Here is a 22,643-nt window from a genome sequence, read left to right on the forward strand (position 1 = left end):
TGAGTCGCTGATTCATTCTTTTATTGGCACATTCACACATACAAATAAAATCAAATACATCTTCAGTTCACTTTACTTTTGTTTTTATCTTTAGAGTTTTTTTTTTTTTAAATGAATGGCAATGATGGCCATTAATAGATGAAGTCAAGGATCCCACAGATCTGGATATATAATCCAAAAATCATGCTCCTTGGAAAATCATGGAAATTAGTAAATTTTAAAAGCCAACGAAATAGTCGATCAAGATACAGTGAAACCAAAAATCAAGTACTTGTAATTAAGAGTATATTACATTTTAAAATACTCCTAATGAGATTACATTTATGTTTTATGGATTACTTTGTTACATAATTTTTTATTTTTTTTATTTTATAAGCTCTCTATGAGTCTAATGTAATGCTTAGCACATTTTTAATTTTTTGATGTCTAATATATATATATATATATATATATATATATATATATATATATATATATATATGTGTGTGTGTGTGTGTGTGTGTGTGTGTGTGTGTGTGTGTATGTATAAGGAATATTTCCTTTTTCTCCAAAAGTCTTTAGCTAGACCTACTTTAGATATTTGTGTGATCCCAATCAATAATAATAATAATAATAAATGTAAGTATGGGATCTCTTTAAAGTGTTTTCATTATTATTATTATTATTATTATTATTATTATTTTAGCTTAATCTGTTCACCAAGCTCTCTGAAACTATATCACATAAACACTTTCTTACATTTGAAAAATTCACGAAAACAGCATCTAAATATGTGACATGATTTCTGACATGCTTGTGATCGTAGACTCGGATGTCTCTTAACTGTATAAATAAAGTTTTTATTTTTATTTTTTTCACCTCTAGTTGCTTCGTGATTGGCTGTTGATGCTTATTGAGAAATTGGGATCCATGATCATCTATTATGATAATGGTACAATAACTTCACTTTCTGACAGACACAATACATTTTAATGTAGGCTACTGCTTAATTAAAGGAAACTAATTAAAGGCCCTTTAACTTGGACATTTATTTATTTTTATATTTATTGTTTAATTAATCATACTATTTTGGAGACTTCTGCAATAATTAATACATTTTGGAGTAGTCCTCAAAGTGTGTCTGTTGGGCAGAGATCATTTAGTTCCTTTGACAGGTATAAAGATCATTTTTGACACACTTTAATAGTTTTTAAACATGTTAGAAGTGTATTGGTGAGGAAAGCCAAGGTTTGGAGCTGCTGTCCGTCCGTAAGACCGTCCGAAACATCAGTTATAAGAGCTTTTTCAAGCCTTGGTTATTATCCAGCCATTAAATGAACAACCTCCATTCATAACCCTGATGTTTCAGTTTTCAAACAGTAATTAAGGCCTTAATGAACAGAGCTCTGCTGCCCCCTCCTCACATCCCTGAGCTCATTTGCATGTTAATTATCATTAGCGTCATGGCGGGAAAGGGCCCATAAGAGCTAAATTAGCAGCTCGATCATGTTTTTGGCTCCTCAGAGTGTCACTGAAGCACAACAGGCCCTACTAATATTCAACCCCCCTCAGTCTAAAACCATCTTGTGCTCTTTTTCCGTAGTTTTAGAGTCTTTCTGAAAAGGACAAAGTTTTGCAAACTTTTTAAAGCCCGATTTTTTTTTTTCTTTCACAAATCTCAGTAGTCTTTAGGCTATTACTACAGCTGCTGCTTCTGCTATTACTAAACTAATATTAAAATATTCAAACGGCTGTTTAATAAAAGAGACTTTACTGAAGAGTCGAGTGGTGAATGTGCAGCTGTTAATAACGAATCTGAACTGTAACCAGAAGAGGGCGACAGAGCATCACATTTCACCAATCAGCTACACGTTCAATGCTAATAGCTTATTAAAATGAGTTATTTGTTTATTTAAACAAGTGTACTGCGTATATCTTTTAAAATGGGATCATTTGAGGGTGTTGTTTGCTGTAGATCACAGTAGACGATTGATTTCAATAGGTATGTGTATTTTATTTTGTATTTGTATTTATTTTAATGCTTTTTAATGCTATACTCATAGATCCAATATATTTATATCATATTTGTTGGTCATATTTTGAGTCTGTGTAAAGAAATCAATTGGGGCTTGGTTCCAATGATAACAGGACTCTCATAAAAGGCTATTATAATAATATAACACTGTTCATATTTACCATACCAGTGTAGATGCAGCACCTCTTTCATGCAACTTTATCTTAGATTGAGCTTTAAATAGGAGGGCGAACTGATAATGAAGTCGTTTTAGAAACTATATCATGCATGGATGTATTTTAGAAGATTTGATTTGAATGAATTTGATTTCACAGATTTTGCAGTGCACTCTCATCCATGTCCTGACAGATGTGGAAATGAGCTCATGGTCATGTGACTGCAGTCCTGTAGACCAGATGCTTGTGATGATGTGAGATAAATCACAAGCCTGATCTATGGATGTTTCATACATCCAGTCATCCTGTGACTGATATAATACTAGATACAGTCCACCGAGCTGCATTTTTACCTACATTGCAATACCTAATAAACCTTAAACAGCATTTCTACAGCAGTTATTGACATCTGACCGATAGATTTCTGCCCTTGTGAAAAATAAGTGCACTCGTAATGTGTGTTTTTTTTTTAAACTGATAAGAAATAATTGATGCAATAAAAGGCCACTTAAAGACACTTTTATGTCAGTTTCTAAACACTTTTAAATTGTACACTTTGTATAAGCACCAAATTAACAGTTTTACCTTAAAACTAAATCATATTTGAATAATTTTTTCATGCATTAAGGAAGTTCACACATTTTAAGCACTTATGTTAAAAAGCATTCTTAAGTTTAACTAATTGAAACTAATTAAAATAAAATAATTAATATATATATATATATATATATATATATATATATATATATATATATATATATATATATATATATATATATATATATATATATATATATATTTTTTTTTTTTTTTTTTACTAATACAACGTCCACAAACATTTTCTTCATGCTTCGATATATTCTTTTAAGGTAATATATTCCTATAATAATATACTTCCATACTATGGAAGTCAAATGTTTGGTTACCAACATTTTTTGGAACAATGTGGTGAGTAAATGATGACAGAATTGTCTGTTTTGGGAGAACAATATCTTAGTCTTAAACAATAATAATAAAATAATAAATATAATGCCGCCCTTGCCATCAAGATAACAGTAAATAAAATAAACATTGCTCTGCTAAAATCATTGTTAACATATCATAACTCCATAATTCCCCAGACACTACGGTTGTCTTATTTCTGATTGTTATGCAAAGCTTTAGTGCTGTATATTAAGGCTGAATGTAAAACCCTAAGGGTGGTCTCATCATTCCAGATTTATGAACCTATTTTCCCACCTAACGGCCTAATTAAGTGGGGCTGACATTAAATGGGTGTAATTTAGTCCAGGGCTGTGCCAGATCTACGACCGCTGTGGATCATCAGTGTGGATGTTGATGCTGCTCACCAAACCCAGACTCCACTGGACGGATGAATAGATGGAGGACAGGGAAATTTGATTTGGAATAAGAGCATGTCTTCCTGGAGCGAGATGTGCACACACAGCTGTGTAAATAACAGAGTTTATCCTGCATCACCTGCAAGCAATGAAAGCAGCGCTTCAGCATTCTGCTCAGAAAAGAGTGCGCCAGAGCTAAAGAAACCACGGATGAACGCCATCCAACACATTCCAATAACTATGCACAATAATAATCAATAAGATCAACTTTTAAGCAGTACTAAACAATATTAACAAGCATTAATAGTCATTAATAATCATTATTTATCTGATTTTCCTGGATGAAGCGATGACATATCAATGTTCTGGCATGGCCAGCTCATGCATGAATCATGCACAGCATAAATATACTGTTCAAACATTTGAATCAGCAATGATGCATTAAACCCTACTGTTAAAAAAACAAAACAACCAAATATATAATAATCACTCATCTTTGCACCTTCTAATCTTCATCATCATCATAAGAAAAAAAAAGCATTGCAGGTTCCACAAAAGGTGAGTTTTAGACTGATTTCTGAAGGATCATGTGACACTGAAGACTGGAGTATTGATGCTGGAAATTCAGCTGCATTTCACAGAAATAAATTACATTTTACAATATATTCACATTAAAAAATCAGTTGTTTTTACTGTATTTTAAATCAAATAAATGCAGCCTTAATGCGCACAAGAGACTTCTTTCAAACTTAAAAAAATACTAACCCTAGATTTATAGTATACAGTATATTAACTGTATTATATATTTTTACCTGTTTATCCTGACATTTTCCTGTTATCATGTTCTGCATTTAAAAAAAAATTTTTTTACATTATTATTTATTTATTTCAAACTACTTTCTTCCTGTGTAGCTACTTATAGATTGTGTTTGATTCATAATAAACTCTAGCAATCTTCGTAACAGCGTTCCTCCTCACAGATTCCCTCTTATTATTAATAACCCTGAAAACTTCAGAAACTCCAGAACAACTGCAGGGAGTTTATTTATGCAAAATTATAAATCAATAAGGGGTAGTTCACTCCAAAACCTACATTACTCGCCCTCATGTTGTTCCAAACCTGTATACATCTCTTTCTTGTGTTGAACACAAAAGTAGAGAAAAGTAGAAGCAAACACTTGCTGGTAGCCACTGACTCATTTTTGGCTAAACTTTCCTTTTAATTTGACCAAACTCCTGCATTATCTTCAGTGGGATGCGAAACAGACTTATATACAGCCTATATGTAAGTAGGCCTATTTAATCGATTTCTAAACCAGCTATTAAATTAATATCATAGAACTTTTCCTCATACATTATTTAGCTACAGCCAAAACTGTGCTTGTGGTTATATCTGTCTGTGGTGTTAAGACGCTTCGGAGGGTTTTATCCAATGATATCAGTTCCCACAGAAATATTGAAGCTTTTACAAGCGTTGCTGTCTGAGGTTTTATATTCCATTAACCCGATGTGTGTGTAATAGCCCTCGTTTGCTTGTTTCGCTGTGTTTTATCCGCTAGCCGTATGAGCGCTAGCTTACTAGCTCACAGTGCTTGGCTTGGCTTGGCCCTCTTTGATCTCACATCTTGGCTATCGTTTAAGCGCAGCCTGGTCATTGCGGTTGGATTTTACAGCCGTGAGCCGGTGCAGACAGACTAATGTCTATTAAAACCGTGCCACTGAAGATAAGCACGAGGACAGATAGGCAGCAGTGATTGGTCAATAACAGGACGCGCTATTAAAGCCAAACATGCCAGCCGGAGCCGCGCTGAGCTCATATATGAGCTGAGGGAGGATAATGTGCTCTTTATACATGCTGCTGCCCTCCAAGACAGAAACATTGTTCTGCAATAAAACATTCAGGAATCAAAACCACATGCTCCGAAGTGTAGGACACGCTTTACATCGCACTGCGAAGCTGTTGCTCGACTGGGGACCGAGTCATGCCACGCTGGTGTTGGACATTGCACATTTTCATTTGTATCAGGAAGCCCAAATGAAGAGCAGACCCTCTGTGAGACGGGCTGCAGGGGTTTGTGGAGATCCCGGGCGCTTTGACTCCACTGTTTTGACAGCTTCACAATTTGCTGCGTTTTGTTAAACTACCGTTAACACAAAACAGGTTTTTCTTTGACTTTCTTTCTCCTAATGCTGACTTTTGAGCAGAAACGTTAAGTCACTTGTGCATTAATAAACTTGATTAAAAAAATATATATTTATAAACTAAATGTAATGTTTTTGGACACTTAGGGGCGGGCCTAATTGCATGTGGAGATTTAAATACATATAGATTATAGCTTAAATTGATATTCAGTGCAATGTGAACTTTTTACCCACTTAAGTAGAACATACACATAATTTCATAATGAAAAATGTCTTGACAAGTATTTATGTTGAATTAAAATATAGGCTACTTTGATGTAGTTTCCATGTAATTTGTAAGTAATGTGTTTGTGATGATAAAGTTGTGATTCAGTGCATTTACCGACATTAAATATAATATTGAATAACACACTTCAGATAAAATGTACTTTACAACATATTGATTTAAAAGTTTTAATTTGAGATTTTTACAAAGTGCCATTTTTAAAAGTATATTTAAGTGTGTTAACGGTCATGTAAACTGTCACACTGTAAAAAAAATGGAAACAACAACAAAACATGTACAGACAATTTTTACTTAGAAATTGCTAAAAATAATTACATTAAATCAAATAAATATATAAATAATTACAAAGAAAAAACAAGTAAAATTGCATTCAATATGCAATTTTAAAGTAAAAAAAAGCAAATACACTGTAAAAAAATGATTCAAAAAGCATGTATAGACAGTTTTTGCTTAGAAATTGCTAAAAAAAATTACATTAAATAAAATAATTAAATAAATAAATAATTACAAAGAAAAAGCAAGTAACACATGCATTAAATGTGCTATTTTAAAGTAAAAAAAATTGCACATAGTATTTTCTTGCAAAGTTTACCGCAATAATCTTTCTTTTATTTGTTTAATGATTTATTTACAGTGTACAGGTAAAAAAATATATAATTTCAATACAATTTAACACAATTAAGTACCATTTTTCATAAGGGAATTTCATGTGCTTTTGTTTTAATTAAATTTTTTCCTATTTATTTATTTATTTTTTTGCTTGCATGTTTAGTGCACTGCATACAAATTTGCTGAAGTTTCTAATTGCAAATAATCACCTCACTTCTCTTTGCACACATACAACATTCAGCTTTTGCAGTATTGCTTGTTTATAGCATTTTTCATTCATTGGATGCATATTTGCATAACATGCAAAGACGGATTTGAAATGTTTGTTTTCTGAACAAGATGCAGGAGACAAAGAGGTGACCAAGTGCATCTGTGTCTCCTGCCAGCTGTTGCTCCGCAGCCAATGCATTTATCCCTCTGCGATAGGCTCGTTGTTAAACAGCCTGGAAAAAAAGCCCAGAACTTAGAGAAGGGTTTCAGAATGAAAATATTTTACTACTCTTATTTAAAGATGCCTCTAAGTGCAGGCGTAGTTTACACGATGTGGAATTACATGCTTTCTCAAAAGTGGCTGGCATTCAAGACACACAATTAAAGTGGGAGTGGGAGGCAGGGGCCCCTTGTTAAAACCAGAGCTAGCGCGCGCCTGTTAGCCATGCATGGAGATACAGTCAAACAGGTAACAGAATTGTACGTCACACGCCCCGAGCCATGCCTGAACCCCTGACCTCTGGGCCGCCCAGCCGTGTTTGGGTTTCTGAGCAACCGCCGCAGGTTTGTATTAAGTTATGAATAATCAGGTTTTCCTTTCCCGAAGCCACTGCTCTGACATGGCTGTCGCTGGGCTTCACGGGAAGAGTTTACAGAGTTTGACTGCTCAGACACAAGAAAGACTTCGTTGACAACGATGCTGTGTGTAACAGCTGACATTTTCTGAATTCAGTGAATCAAATGCAATATTTGCATTAGCATTTCAAAGGAGAAGTTTGTGACGCTTCTCTTTCGTTTTTCAGATGTACAAATAAACGGCAAGACTTTAGTTTAGGGAGCAGTTCTCACTATTAACTAGTTGCTCATTAGCATGCATATCACTAGCATATTGGCTGTTTATTAGTACTTATTAATGTTTTATTTTGCATGGCAGATCCATTAATCCAAACTATTACTAAGCAGCAAATCAGGAGCTTATTGAGGCATTGAGAATTGGTCTCTAAACTAAAGTGTGACCGAGAAAGAAAGAATACGAGGCCAAAGCCGTTAAAATTTTCAAGTATTAACTCTGAGGTTTATAATGAATTTTAAAGCAAGTTATTTGGCAGGATGCTAAGGAACATGCAAGCACAAACATTACACGTCTGTGTACAGTGGATATAAACAATCTTTTACATGTAACATCCAGATATGTTAGCCAATTAACACTAATAGAGGCTTAACTATATCCTTAAATGCTGTATGACCCTTTTGTACACTGAGAGGAAAAAAGTTAAACAGAAATCTGAGAAAAAAATAAGAAAAGAAAAAGAAAAAGAAACCTAAAAATTGTAACTAAAAATATATGTATCTAAAATAACTGGTTTTATTCAGGTCATAAAATATTATTTAACATTAATGACTTGAACCAAACTATATACCGTACATCAATTTTATTCACAAAGATCATTTTTAATGGGTCAAATTAGGTAATAGCTTCCGGTTACCACATGTACAGTGTATAAATATGTCATATATTAAAAATATATTTGGTTGAGCAGGAGATAAACTTAAAAAGAGAATCACCTAAAAAGGAAAATGCTGATCAGAAGACGTTTTCAACAGAGATAACAATTATGGCAACACGTTCGATTACAGAACACCTTAAGGTAGCCTCTGTATATGTTTAAGTTTAGGTTAAGGGATCTAAATTATGGTCATGCAGAATAAGGCATTAATATTTGCTTTATGAGTACTAATAAACAGCCAGAATGCTAGTAATATGCACGCTATAAGCAACTAGTTAATAATAAATAGTGTTCTCTAATCTAAAGTGTTTTCAACAGTCTTATTGGTCAGAGATCACCATTAAATAATACGCACTGTACAGAAAACACTTTATAAATAAACAATTTCCCCTACCTTTCTCATCAATGATCCTGTGCGTACTTATCCTGGAAGAGGATTCAGAGTTTTTCTTGGCCGTTTCATATTTGACAAAGTTCTGAGGAAGTTCTGCTGATCTTGGAGGCTGTTAGCGATGCGTCATTAAAATGTGCATTCATTCTGTTGCTGTTTTATGAAGCTGGAGTGAGACAAGGAGTCAACTATAAACCATACAGATCAGAATTAATAGGGAACATTCCTGAAATCAGGGGTGTTTTGATGTTTCGAACTGATTTTCTCTAAACATCATGTGTCCTATATGTACATCTACTTATTGTAGTATTTACAAAACATATATAATTTAAAAGAAGTCTTTTCAGTAAAAGGAGTTTTTTTTTTTTTCTCAGAGAAGGTATGTCACATTAAAAATCCAGATTACCTTTGATGCAGTCATGAATTAAATGTGACAAAGGGTTGTTTATTGAACTGTCATTTATAAAGTAGGATGCATTTAGCAATATTTTGTGCATATGGACATCTTATATATCATTTATAGGAACACTGATTGCGGTAATTGTTGTATGTTCACATTCAGAGGCCCCAGGTACTTTTTTGTACAGTGTAAACAATAAAATAGGTTTACCTTACAGTTGTGGGTTGATTAAGAGCATTAGATGTTTTGACATCACAAAACCTGTTCTTCAAACACATTTTGGCCAAATACTAGGGCAGCACTGCATTTACGGATTGAGGAGAAGTCAATCCCTGAACGCATTACGACAAGCTCAGAATATCATTTTAATTGGTGGTCACAATAGTGACTATAAATATATAATTTAAAGTCACCTATTTAACCCAGTATTTAGGCATGCTATGAATTTGTCTGCATGTAAAGTTGGCTATTATGTTGTTAGCTAAGCAATAAGCTAACACAATGGTTCTCAGTTGTGGTAAATTTTATATCACACCGGACTATTTAACACATCTGATCTGGCTCCGAGCTGAAATATTTGACCAGATATGAAATATATTCAAAATGTGCATTGCTGAGAAACCTTAAAGACCACAATTAAGGACCACTGGATTGTTTGAATCAGTTAACTCTCTCTCATTTTTGCTCATTATGATGAAAACTTCATGCCAAACAGAACATTTTGTTGAATGGATATCTGAACAAGCAAAAGAAAAACTAGATCCATGCATTTTTTTTTCAGCACATTTCTTTTCCTTTTCTTTTTTTTTTTTTTTTTTAGAAAAAGCTAAGAAACTCTTATTTTTGTTAAAGACCACATCTGGATCAGATTCAGAATGATCAAAATATAGATGGAGTAAATCTCTTCCATCAACACCCGCGAAGCTTGTACAGTCATATACCTCTTCGTGGGTTGACGTTTTATTTAGTAATATTAAGATTTGATCAATTATTATATAGTTTTGATTTAAATGCTGTTTAGGACCTTATCATACACCCGGTGCAATGCGCCTTAAGGTGCAGTGCAAGTGTGTTTGTTATTCTCAGTCCGGCGCCTTTCACATTTTCCCGTCCAGCGCCACGTCGTTTAATTCGCAAATGCTCTCATTTGTGCGCCCATGGGTGTGCTGGTCTAAAAAAGAGGTGTGTTCAGGAGCATTGCTGGCGCATTGCTATTTTAAGGAGCTGAAAATAGACTGCGTCATAGACCAACTCAAACCAGGTCTAAAGTCTGGCGCAATGTTTTTTCTTTGTTACTTAAAGAGCGTACACGTTGAGTGATTGGAGTCCGGTGGAGTGATTGGAAATGAGCGACACCTGTTCGACCCACCGGTCTCGGGTCCCACGGAGGAGATGAAAGGATATAAAACAGGAGTGATGACAGTGAAGGATGAGAGAGGACCAGGCCTGGATTGTTTTGTGTTTTGATTTTGTTTGTGTGCGGCAGTCGTCTGTTAGGGGCTGTCGTCAACAGCACCCCCTACCATGTAACAGTGAAAACACAGAAAGCAGGACAATTATGTCAGTGGTGGGGAAGTTGAGCCTATCTTTAGTGTAAAATTGTTCACCTATGAGTGTCCAATAGGAAAACTTTCTTTTTTTGTGTGGTTGTGTTTGTGTGTGTGTGTGTGTGTGTTTGTTTAGGTTTTTTCAACTTGAAGATAAAAAGTCCCTACACAGAGTTATTTGATTATGGGCTATGAATTTCCATCATTGAGCAGAAGTTCAATAATAATAATAATAATAATAATAATAATAATAATAATAATAATAATAATAATAATAATAACGTTTTTGACTCTCTTCCAGAAGTGGACTATTGGAATTTCTGTAAAAGTAAGAACTGTTTGTCTTGTCTTGACTGTTAGAAGGAACTCCAAGAATCCCTTAAGCACTTCACAGCTTCTTCTTTCATATATATATATATATATATATATATATATATATATATATATATGTATTACCTTACAGCTTGCCAGTGACATACCTCTAAATGTCTGTCTGTCCAAAACAAACACCAGTAGATCCTCTCTCGTTCTATTCTTTATGCTGAAGCAACCCCCCCACCCCTGCCTTGTCTCCTCTTCCATATTCCAGAATTGCCAATCCCAATCTAATTTATGGAATATTTTCAAGGTAACCATATACGCAGAGCATTGGCGATAACATCTCCAGGCCCCCGTGACAGGCAGGAACTGTGCAGTGTGTAGTTAATAACATAAACTCCTGCACAGGCCAGTTGAAGAGAGAGGGCTAGTGAGGAGAGAGAGAGAGAGAGAGAGGCAGTCAGAGAAATGTAATTGGGACCATGTGAGCTTCCCCCAGCGGAGGATTAGCAAAGAAACGGAACTCTGCTAGGCCTCGAGATCGCTTTCAATTAGATGCGCCCAGGGCAAGTGAGACAGAGGCGCTTGGTGAAAGATTCGCCATGAGGAGAGCATGAAGAGTCCCTGGCTGGAGGAACCCTGGCTGGGGTGAGCATGGGGTCACGTCCAAGTGTTGCTAATAGAAGATAATGTGCTACGTTCATGCATCATGCAAGGCTGGGGGTATTTTTGGCTACCCAAGACTCATTGGAAATACATATCTCTGCTTACATTTCTGCAAAACAACAACAACAACAAAAACTTATCTATGCATATGAAACACAACAGTCTGCAGTTGAAACATTGGAGGCAGTGAAAAAATTATATCTCATTGAATAAAGTATGATTTACATGGCGAGAGTCTAATTTTCACACAGTTCCTGGCACATTCTGATAACTTGATCATGCAAGATTTGAAAACTGATACCTGTACTTCTGAACATAAGCATCACATATACTGCTTTATACGTATGGGTTTTCAAGTGTGGTAAGTTTGCTCTGTAGCTCACCCGATACAGAGTTGCACTAGCAAGGTGAAGTGCTCCAGGATGAATCCTGTGAACCTGCAGTTTAATCGAAAATGGCACTAGCATGTTTTCAAACTTTCCATGCCAATCTTATCAGTCAAAGCTGGCTTTCAAAAACTAAAACGGATTCAACATGTGTTGGACTTTCAGAACCAAACATCCGATGTCTGAAGCAATACTCCTGCCAAAATGCCTCGAGTCATTACTTGAAACCCAATGAAAAGAAAGGTGGCTTACTTGTTTATGTAACATCTGCGAGTAGTCTGTAAGAAATGCATTTCATCACACATGATGAATAAAGGGGCTTGTCAGAGACTACATGCTAATGTTATTTCTTAATCGGAGCTGTGTCATTGACATTGAGTAGATGTGCTTTCAGTCAATCGGTACTGAATAGATGTACAGGAGGGTTCTGCTTATATCTGGCTCTGCATGGACACAGATGGCTGAAAGTAGCTCTGTTCTGATAATGGCTCAATTATTACACGCACAGCCTGGCATTGGCCCAACAGGTGGGCTTAGCGAGTCCCCATTGGCGAGCCAGTTATGACTACTGCAAATGGAAAAACCAAGAACCCATTATGATGTTTCATTGGTAATTAAAAAAGTTAGGAGGTGCATTAAAAAGGTTCATTGTATGAAAACTCCACTTTAATGGTCTAACTTTTTAAAGAGACTTTGAAGGAGAAGATAATCTGAAAAAAGATTTCTCTTCACAAAAGGATGCATTACAACATCAATACAGACATTTTTAAATGTACACTTTTATGGAAAGAAAAACTCCTACTATGCAAGTAGGCAAACACAGACAAGTATGATCGGTAACACACTGCAAATGCTTTCTCCAAATTTTACACTCTTAAAGGAAAGTTTGCTGATGTTCAACCAGCTTTGTATTGTTGCAATGCAGTGTATATTTAGTATAGTGTATATACTGTAGTATCTTTCTGTATAATTCATGTGTGATTTATGAATACAGCCCAGATTTTCTACATTCACCATTCTATTATGAGATTTACTATATTACTTAAAGCTGCAGTAGGTAACTTTTGTAGAAATATATTTTTTACATATTTGTTAAACCTGTCATTATGTCCTGATAGTAGAATATGAGACAGATAATCTGTGAAAAAATCAAGCTCCTCTGGCTCCTCCCAGTGGTGCTATTACCATTTGCAGAAAGTCATCCGCTCCCGGTAAGAAACAACCAATCAGAGCTGCGGTCCGTAACTTTGTTTGTGTTCAAAATGTAGAAAAATGCATATAATAAGTGAGTACACCATGAATACATTTTCCAAACCGTGTTTTTAGCTTGTCCTGAATCACTAGGGTGCACCTATAATAAGTGTTTATATTCTGACTATTTTAGATTGCTTCGGGGATACCGCGGCGGAGTAACCCAGTACCTTTGTGATTCTCCATAGACATAAACAGAGAGAAGTAGTTCCGGCTACAATGTTCTTCCGCAAGACCCAAGCAGTTCTGTTTATTAACCGCTAGAGCATCAAAAGTTCCCTACCGCAGCTTTAATATTGAATCTGAATATTTTAATGTAATCGCTTCAGACACTACATTGCATTTTAATTTAAATTCAATGACAACAAATTTTAACTTAAATTTACATTTAATGAAATTAGTTAAATAGTTAGTGCTTTTTGGAACACTTAAGTAGGAATTATGTACATCGTTAAATGTCATTTCATAATTAATGTAAACATTATTATATGCAATTTTATAATTGGTGCTAAAATATGGTAAAGTGCACTGCTGAATGTACTGACAAACAGCTATGGTAACTAAAATAGGCATTAATGTATATTCCAATTAAACAAATGTCATGCATTTATTTTTCTAATTACACATTTGTGATGTTGGTGGGTGGGGCTAAACAGGCAGTGATGTAGAAGCAGGTGTTGATCTTCCTCCATGGGGGTGGAGTTTAGCCACACTATTACATCATAGAGTAAAACATTCCACAAGCTGTCATTTTGGCAGATTTTTTAATAGTTCAGTGACCTCTTATGTGTAGAAAGCTCAAAGGAATTTGGTTTTCTCAGTTTATGAGCCCTTTAAAGCATAACTTATACTTTAAGCTTAAACTTTTGATTTTAGAGTGCACTTTTTAAAAGTGTACCTAACATTCTCTGTATATTTAAATACAATTTCAGTAATATTATCCGAAAGTGCAGATTAAAAAAAAATACATTTTTAAGATTTAAATACACTACTTTAAATTGTACAACGCATATCCAATCAATATTCAATGCAAAAATATAGAAATGTTTTACTGCCTCTAGTGTTTCAACTACAAACTACAGCGATTTATTCAAATTTTTTGGACATACTATCCATTTCACATTATGCTCTTCATGTACTATATAGAGAAGTATGCATATTCAGATTCTGGGCTTAAACTGCAAACGTTTATAGCAAGCTGACTTAAGTTCAAAGGTAACTTTTACCCTTGAAGTTAGTGACAGAAATGTATGTTCAATGCGACAGTTAATTATCAACATGTTGGTCAAGTGTTTGTGAATGCACGCTTGCATCACGCCCACATGTCTTGACTGCTAAACATACGATATGTGGAACCCTGCTGTGACAGTTGTATACGAAGTGCCACAAAAGTTTACTTTATGCAGCCTCCATCATCTCTCAAGCAGCTTTATGCACACTGTTACCAGAGTTTCCTTTTCTCTTTTTTTTTTAACTTGGACCTGCAATGCTTTGTTTATTTTCAGAAAATCAATAGAGATCTAGTGACCCCCTGTATTCTATATCCTTTCTGCATCATTTAGTTTAAACTGAGTGCTTTATATAGAGATATGCATGCCATAACGCGCTCAGTGTGTTTAGCGTATTGAAATCTGAGTCGAGACGTGACATGCAGCATATTTTTTTCATAACCCTTAAATCAACGCATGTACTTGGATGAAATCTAAATACCGCTGAGATTTATTTCAGATAAATTTGTCAGGAAACAGCTTTCGCTAGGGATAAATATGCTCGAAGTTAACTTAACTTTTTACGATGAAATGGGAGAAATGGAAGCTTCACGTTTGTGAGGTTAAAGTCATTGCCTTCACCGATGAGGTAATTATGTCTGTGTGTTTAGAGTATGTCGACTGCCCACTTTCCCTTTGCGTCTCTCTTTCTATATCCATCTCTCTCTCCCTCCCCCAGTCCTCGCGTTAGACGTCTCCCTGTGGGAAGAGGTGCCTGAGATGTTGGCCGGCCCATACATCTCTGTCAAAATCTCTATGAATAAATTAACCTTTTAAAGATTAGTGCACCCTAATACCGCAGGGTTTTTACACAGAACAAACACTGAAAAATGTTTTGGGTCCCCCCTCACCAAATTGGCGTTAGCAACGCTTTTAAAACTTTAAAGGCACAGACGTCGCATTTTCATTCTCTTCTGTGCGGTTGGGTATGTTATTATAACACAGGCCTCTTTAGCACAGTTTACCGGCTAATGAATTTGCAATATTTGCGAGTGCCACTATTGCTGGCGAGAGTCTGATATATTTATTTATAGCATGTGATTCCTCAAAATCTGGTTAAAAGTGATGCTATGCAGCTGTTCTTGTTGGGCATGACCTATTAAGTTCCCGTTTGACATCGCATGGCTGTGTTTTTCTAGATTACACTTTAGCAGATAACAGAATTTTGGTTCGTTCCAAAGAGAGAGGTGAAAAAAGAAAAGGGGGAATGGGATTTTATAGCCAATTTAAACCTTTCAGTTGTACCCGTTTAAAAATGTTTCCTACAATACGGTTCACCACAGCGCTGGGACATTACCCAGTTTTAAGAATGGAAGTAATATTTGCGGTTCCTCCGCTGAGCTGCTCAGAGATGGCTGAGATATTTATCCAGAGCTGGCAGTATTTGGGATTTAACAGCGCTCATCCACTGACTGGGGTTATTTAGGCCAGGAACCACACCTGGATGAGCTCCAAACAGCCTCCGGCTCCGAGAAGGAATCTCGCTCTCGCTGTGGTCGGGATTATGGGGCTTTCTGTTTTACGGGAATTCTTCATCCACCATCTTGAACGCGTTTATGCCTACACTTGATTGTGTTGGCTGTAGTTAGCATATTAGCGGCGTCAGAAACATTAATAGTCGGAGACATTGTTTTATCAATTAGGGAAAATTTCTGTAATTTGGTGTGGGATGTATCTGTTTTTCCCTGGAGCTACAACAGTGGTCTGTTGTCGAGGAGCGTTCAGCTGGGTTTTAAACAAATCAGGGTAATTGTGAGAGACAGGTTTTAGGTTGAAAAATAAACTCTTCATGTGTACTGAGGGAATATGACATGCATTGGCTGTGTCACTGGTTTTGGGTTACACTCTCAGGACCGGCAGGAGGCGTCTCCTATATTTCCTGACCTCTCACTTGTGCCAGCTAATGTACTGGAGCTTTCTGGACCCCCTCCTTCTCGAACTTGGGGTTTGGGACCAGGCCGGAGTGGCGAGGCGGGTGCTTCTCCATCGGTCCCCAAACTCCTGAATCTCCCCTGCTCGACCTCATCGCTCAATCTTCGTTTAACCCTGACAGTTTAGGTAAGCACACTCAGGTTAATTTATGTTTGCCGAGACAAGCTTGGCAACAGAAGTCTCTAAAAAAGACCACTGCTGGAGTGGTTCATTTAATTCCTAGAGAGGAAGTGTTTTTTTTTTTTTTTTTTTTTTTTATGTACATTGCAAACCTCCATTTTTAGGGAAAAGACTTAAAGAAGATATTTAAAGTTGTTTAAATTTTTCATAAAAAAATAAAAAAATATGGTCACTCTTTATCTTAAGGTCCAATTCTCACTATTAAATAGCTTTTAGCTACGACCTTTGCCTCAATAAACACCTACTTTGCTGCATATTAATAATTAGTAAGGTACTTGTTAAGTTTAGGTATGGGCAGGATTAAGGATGTTGAATATGATCGTTCAGAATCAGACATTATTATGTGCTTTATAAGTACTAATACGCAGCCAATGTGCTAGTAACATTCATGTTATTGAGAAACTAGTTAATAGTGACAATTGGTTCCTAAACCAAGTGTTACCAAAAATTATAGTGGGACATTATATATATATATACAATTTTATGTGTATTAATTATACTTTTTCAGTCACATCAAATAATGAATTTATTGAAATATTTAAATAATTATTACATTTATATTTAGTATAACATGTCTATAATAGTGATAACAAGTATTGTTTTCCAGTTTATTTCTAAGAACACCACAGTCATATTATGAGATAAGTTATATAAGATAATCTAACATTTATTATACATAATATAAAGTGCAGGCTGAAGTCATTCTGCTGTAGAAAGGTTTCTCTTCACTCCTCACAGTAGGTGGCTCCATAAGCCATCATATGTGCTCCCTGAGCCTCTCTCACACACACACACACACACACACGCTACTGTGGCTACAACCAACATGTGGAAATGCTTGATTTGATGTAGTGTCACTTTACATTGCAGAAATGAGTATACGTCTTTTTTTAGTCCTCTAACCGATGAAGTGAGAAATGTGATCCAGATTTACTACAAGTGTTAAAAAACAGACATATTATTAAACCATTAACAGTCTAACGGAGAAGCGTCTATATCTATCTATCTATCTATCTATCTATCTATCTATCTATCTATCTATCTATAGACTGTAATGCAGTCTTATTTTCTCAGGCTTTTTCTTCACTACCCTCGTCTAGTCGAGCTGTTTCTGTCCTCACAGTGAGGGATCAGGGACAGAGAGCAGGCGGATTATGAGTCTTTGACAGACGATGAAAAAGCCAATGTGTTACAGCGCTGAGCCGTAAAGAGCTCGTGAGGGCTGCTGGGAGTCTGTTTGGTCTGTTTCCAGGGTCAGGACCGGACCAGAGAAGAAGCGGAGTAACTCTACTGTTATGATGTTGCCATGAATTTTACGTGTTATGTGTCAGGATGTTTTGTTCATTATTATTCATGATGGTGTTTGCTGATGTCTGTTGTTTAACACAGCTGTGTAAAAGCCTCTCTCTCTCTCTCTGTGTGTGTGTGTGTGTGTGTGTGTGTGTGTGTGTGTGAAGAGAGCGGTCATCGACACCAGAGCTTCTGTGTGGTGTTTGCGGAAAGAGAAGTAAACACAATAACCCAACTGCAATTCGAAAACCAGACCAACAAACCACAAACTGAACTTCAGACATAAGTGTTTATAAACCACTATTTAAAAAAGTATTATTTTGGGTGTGTTTGTGTATTTGTTTTCTTTTTTGTTTTTCATGTAGTGTTTTTCCTTTAAAAAATATGGATACATTTTATTTTACAGTACGTGTACATTCTGTGTACTTACCAAAGAAAGTACTGAGCTACAAAATAACTACATGTGTAAGGTTAAGTTTAGGGGTAGGTTCAGAGTTAGTAACTAGTTATTACCCAGTTATAGCAATTCTATAATAAGTGCTTAGTATGTACACACGAAACAGGATTTTAAAATAAATTGCTACCAAAAAAAATATGAAGTACTTTTTGGTCAATTTCACATTCCATACTTAACAATATAGTAAAAATAATGTTACTTTTATCAGAATAAACAAGTATTCTACCAAGTAATAAAGTTCACCTTCTGCATAACTGTGTACGGTTGCCAGAAATGAACACATTTATCACAACCTTATAATTTTAAATAGTAAAACTACTATTTAAAATGTATCTATTTTAAGATACATTTTAAAAAGCTATTTTTTTTTTTTTTTTTTTTTTTGCTTTTTTATAATTTCCTCAAAATTCAATAGATGAAAAATATATTCAGAATGAGTATTCACACTGTGGTTATGGTTGAAATTAAAGGACTAATTCACCCCAAAATAAAACTCAGCCTGATTGCTTTAGAACACAAAAGAAGATATTTTGTAGAATGTTCAAGTCATTCTTTTCAGTGCAATTAAAGCAAATAATGTAGATGCCAAACTTTGCCATATAATAGCATTGTGTGATAAGCATCAATGTGACCAAAATTTAAACCGTTCTTCCAACACCCTTTCATGGCAATTTGTACCAATTTTACATTTTGTAGAATTGGTGTCTTTGATTTTGCACACTTCACTAACAACCTTCATACTTCAGCAATGGATTCAGGATTCATACAAAATTGGCACCTTGTAAAACAGTTAAATTTTTACTGATGAGATCGAGTTGCATTATCCACTGAAAATATTGCCTTGCAAATTTTGACTGACAGCTAGCTGTGTTCTCCATTCAACCGAAATAAGCAGAGCACCAGTTCACATAGAAATCTGTTAATATTCTTTGTATTTAAAAAAAAAAAAAAACGTTTTTAAAATTGTGGTTTGATAACAGTAATATGGAACTAGGGAAAATAAAATACCTTTTTAATTCACACATTTGTTAGGATGCTAAGAAGGGACTTCCACAGTCACACTATAGATCTGTGTGTGTCCAGAGTTTATTACATTGTAACTGCAACCATGAAAGTGAACACAACACAAACGCGTGCTTCTACAGCAAGAGACCAAATGGATCTGTCTGTAGCTTAACTATAAAACGCCGCGCAAACCTTCTCCGCCTCTGAAGCAAGTGCTAGAGCTGTTCCAACACGGTTGCCATTTTGCTGGTTGTTTTGTCATTTCCTCTGGGGCTAGGTTGGCCCCGGCTCTCCTAATCTCTCACCGGTTGAGACTTGAAGCGCCTGTCACCTCGCTCGTAACGCTCGGCTGCCTGCCGCTGATTGGCTGGAGGCAGATTTATTTCGGCCTGTCACAGCCAATCGCGTGACGGCGCGGCTCAGGGTTCTGTTTAGTTACAGTGACAAACATGCTGATTAGAGGCGGGACATGATGGATGGATGCTGGCCGAGGAGTTTTTATCAGCTCATAATGGGCCTGATGTTGCACAGACACACACTCACATAAAGACTGGCCTCAGGGGTCACACACAAACACACACACACAGGGGGTCAGGAGCTAACAAAGCATCTCCTGCCAGACCACACTCCTTAATGAAACGGCCCTGCTTTAAGTCATATACAGATACTTCATCATCATCATCATCCTCATCTTTGTCATTACACGTTTCCAGGCTTCGCCGCACCTCCCTTTTGACACACAGAGTGATTGAGACCCATTTTGGGCTGAAGAAAATAAAGCAAACCATAATGATGGGAACTCGCAGAACCCCTTGATTATGTCAAAGCGTAAGCAATATGCATTCGCTCTGAAGCACGGCATTGATGGTGGTTTCCATCTGCGTTGTATCCAGTGTGTTTGTGCCAATTTAAGGAGAATGCGGCCTGTAAAGTGTGACAACTTGGCATGAAGTCATGCCTGAGATTGGAGTCACTCCTGCTTCAATTCGCCAGGACTCCTGTGCTGAACTATCCAAAAAGCCGGAGCAGTCAAGGCTGAGCCCGAGCGTCTGATAAAGTGTTTTCTCATTGTGATGACCTTGTTTTGAGGTACCGGACCTCAACTACATGCATACTGTCAATGTATTCTGAAAATAAACATTTTCGGTCTTGTTATCCAATTTCCAAATGAGCAGTCATAAGCAAATTGTGGTTGTCAATTTAATTAAGTTAGGTCAGTTATCAAACTTTTGCATAATTAGTCCCATTAATTATATTTCAGAGAAAGAAGCTCTATTATTATTTTTTTATGCGATCAGAGCAAGTAAGTCTATAAAACTTGGAGAGAGTTATCTGTTAGCATTTCAAGTCATCTCAGTGGCACTTCTGCTATCTTTGTTAGTCTATTGTTATATAATATACCAGTGAGGGTGTGCTCATCTACCAATATATCTATTGACTTATGAATGGTCATTAACTTATAAACATTCTCTCTGCTACCAGATGGTGTAATTACAGCATTTACCAGCAGGGGCTAATTAGCCCATGCAAACCTTGGATCAGGCTTACGATTTTCACTGTGTTGGAAATAAAACAGGCAAAAACCCCTGCAGACTTACACTGAAGGGGGGACTAGAGCATTACAGTGTCTAGCACTTGGTGTTGGACTCTTTTGACCTGAAAACCTTTGCATGTGCATAGCAACATGCTAAAAACGATTCAAAACACGCTAATACAGTAGCATGATGCTGGCAACAACCCACAACATCACTGTGTCACTCTTGCATAGGGAAAATTTCCCAGAGGTTTACATTTTTCCCGAAGGCAAAAAGTGTGACCATATGAAATACATTTTTCCCCCTCTTCATTCAATTCAGTATGGCATTTATGAGATAACATCAGTCATTATGCGATAACATCAGACGTCAAATCACAGAACCAGATGTAAAAGAGAAACTGCTGTTAGGAGCCAATCAGCTGAAGCGGGCGCTGATTGAGTCGGAAGCTCGAGGCGGCCTCTCATTTGCATTCTTTGGGAAACAGATGCTAACCAGCATTAATTGTGTTCATAAAGACTTACTGGACTTTAAATAGCAGGGTTAAGAAGTGTCTGGGATGCATTCTCCCTCTGTGGCCTCTCCTCAGAGGTGGGACTGTTGGGTTGGATCACTGGGAGTAGTGGCTCTAAATTGGATGCAGAGAGTGAGAAGTTCAGCGCTACCCTGGGGCAAGGAATATTTTTCCATTTATTTGGGAGAAGAATGAAAGAGTGGAAGGAGGGAAGTGAGGAGCAGACAAAGGGGGCGGAACGCATTACAGGTTAAGTAATGAGTAATCAACAACAGCTCCCTTTTTGTACACCTACACTCAATCTTGCATGCAACTGAAGCATGGCAGAGCGCAAAACAGGGTCGAAGGATCTCCACCCCATCCTCACTGAGAGAGAGAGAGAGAGAGAGCAACAAATTATAATTAACATTGCTATAACAATGTAACAACACAGTGAATACATATTGAATTATTCTGTAAATTATAAATTATATAATATGTAAATTATTATAGTTGCAATGTCACAATGCTTGTTTGCAATAAAGGATCTTTTAGATCATTTTTTATGTAAAAATGTTCAGCTTTATTAACTTCATATGCAGAAGTAAACTCAGAAAAAGTGCAACAATTGTACCTTAGAGGGATTCTCCACTCGAAAAACGACAATTCTCATCATTTGCATCTAATGTCGTCCCAGACTTTCTTTCTTGTAATCTGGATTACTTGATCTAGATGGCAAAAATGAACGACCTGTAGTTAGATTAAATTTCCTTTTTAAATGCTGAATTTTATGGATTGCATGATTGCATATTATTCAAACAATGACAGTAAATTATATATCATTAATTATTATATCATAATTTATGAATTCTTCTTTTTGCAGGTAAAGAAATGGATATAATTTTATTTTTATATAAAAGCACAAGCAAGCACAAACTCATAAACCCGTAAGAGTACAATATAGTTAATGTACTTTAACTACTATGTTCACTAACATACAAATTCATAATTTGATACAATGCACTTCTTGTGTACGTACAGTACATATTTTACATTGCACTTACATGTTTTTACATTGCACAAAAAACAAAAACTGAAATTCATTCTGTGGTTACATCTAATTGCAGTATTGACCTTGTTCCTATTCTTAGCTTAAAATGTGATTTGTGCAATGCTAAAAAAAAATCTCATTCTCATCACCATCCCGCATAATACCACATGTTTTTAATGCACAGGCCACATTACCAGCAGAAACAAGTC

Source organism: Carassius auratus, chromosome 8 (assembly GCF_003368295.1).
Source record: "Carassius auratus strain Wakin chromosome 8, ASM336829v1, whole genome shotgun sequence".
Classification (NCBI taxonomy): domain Eukaryota; kingdom Metazoa; phylum Chordata; class Actinopteri; order Cypriniformes; family Cyprinidae; genus Carassius; species Carassius auratus.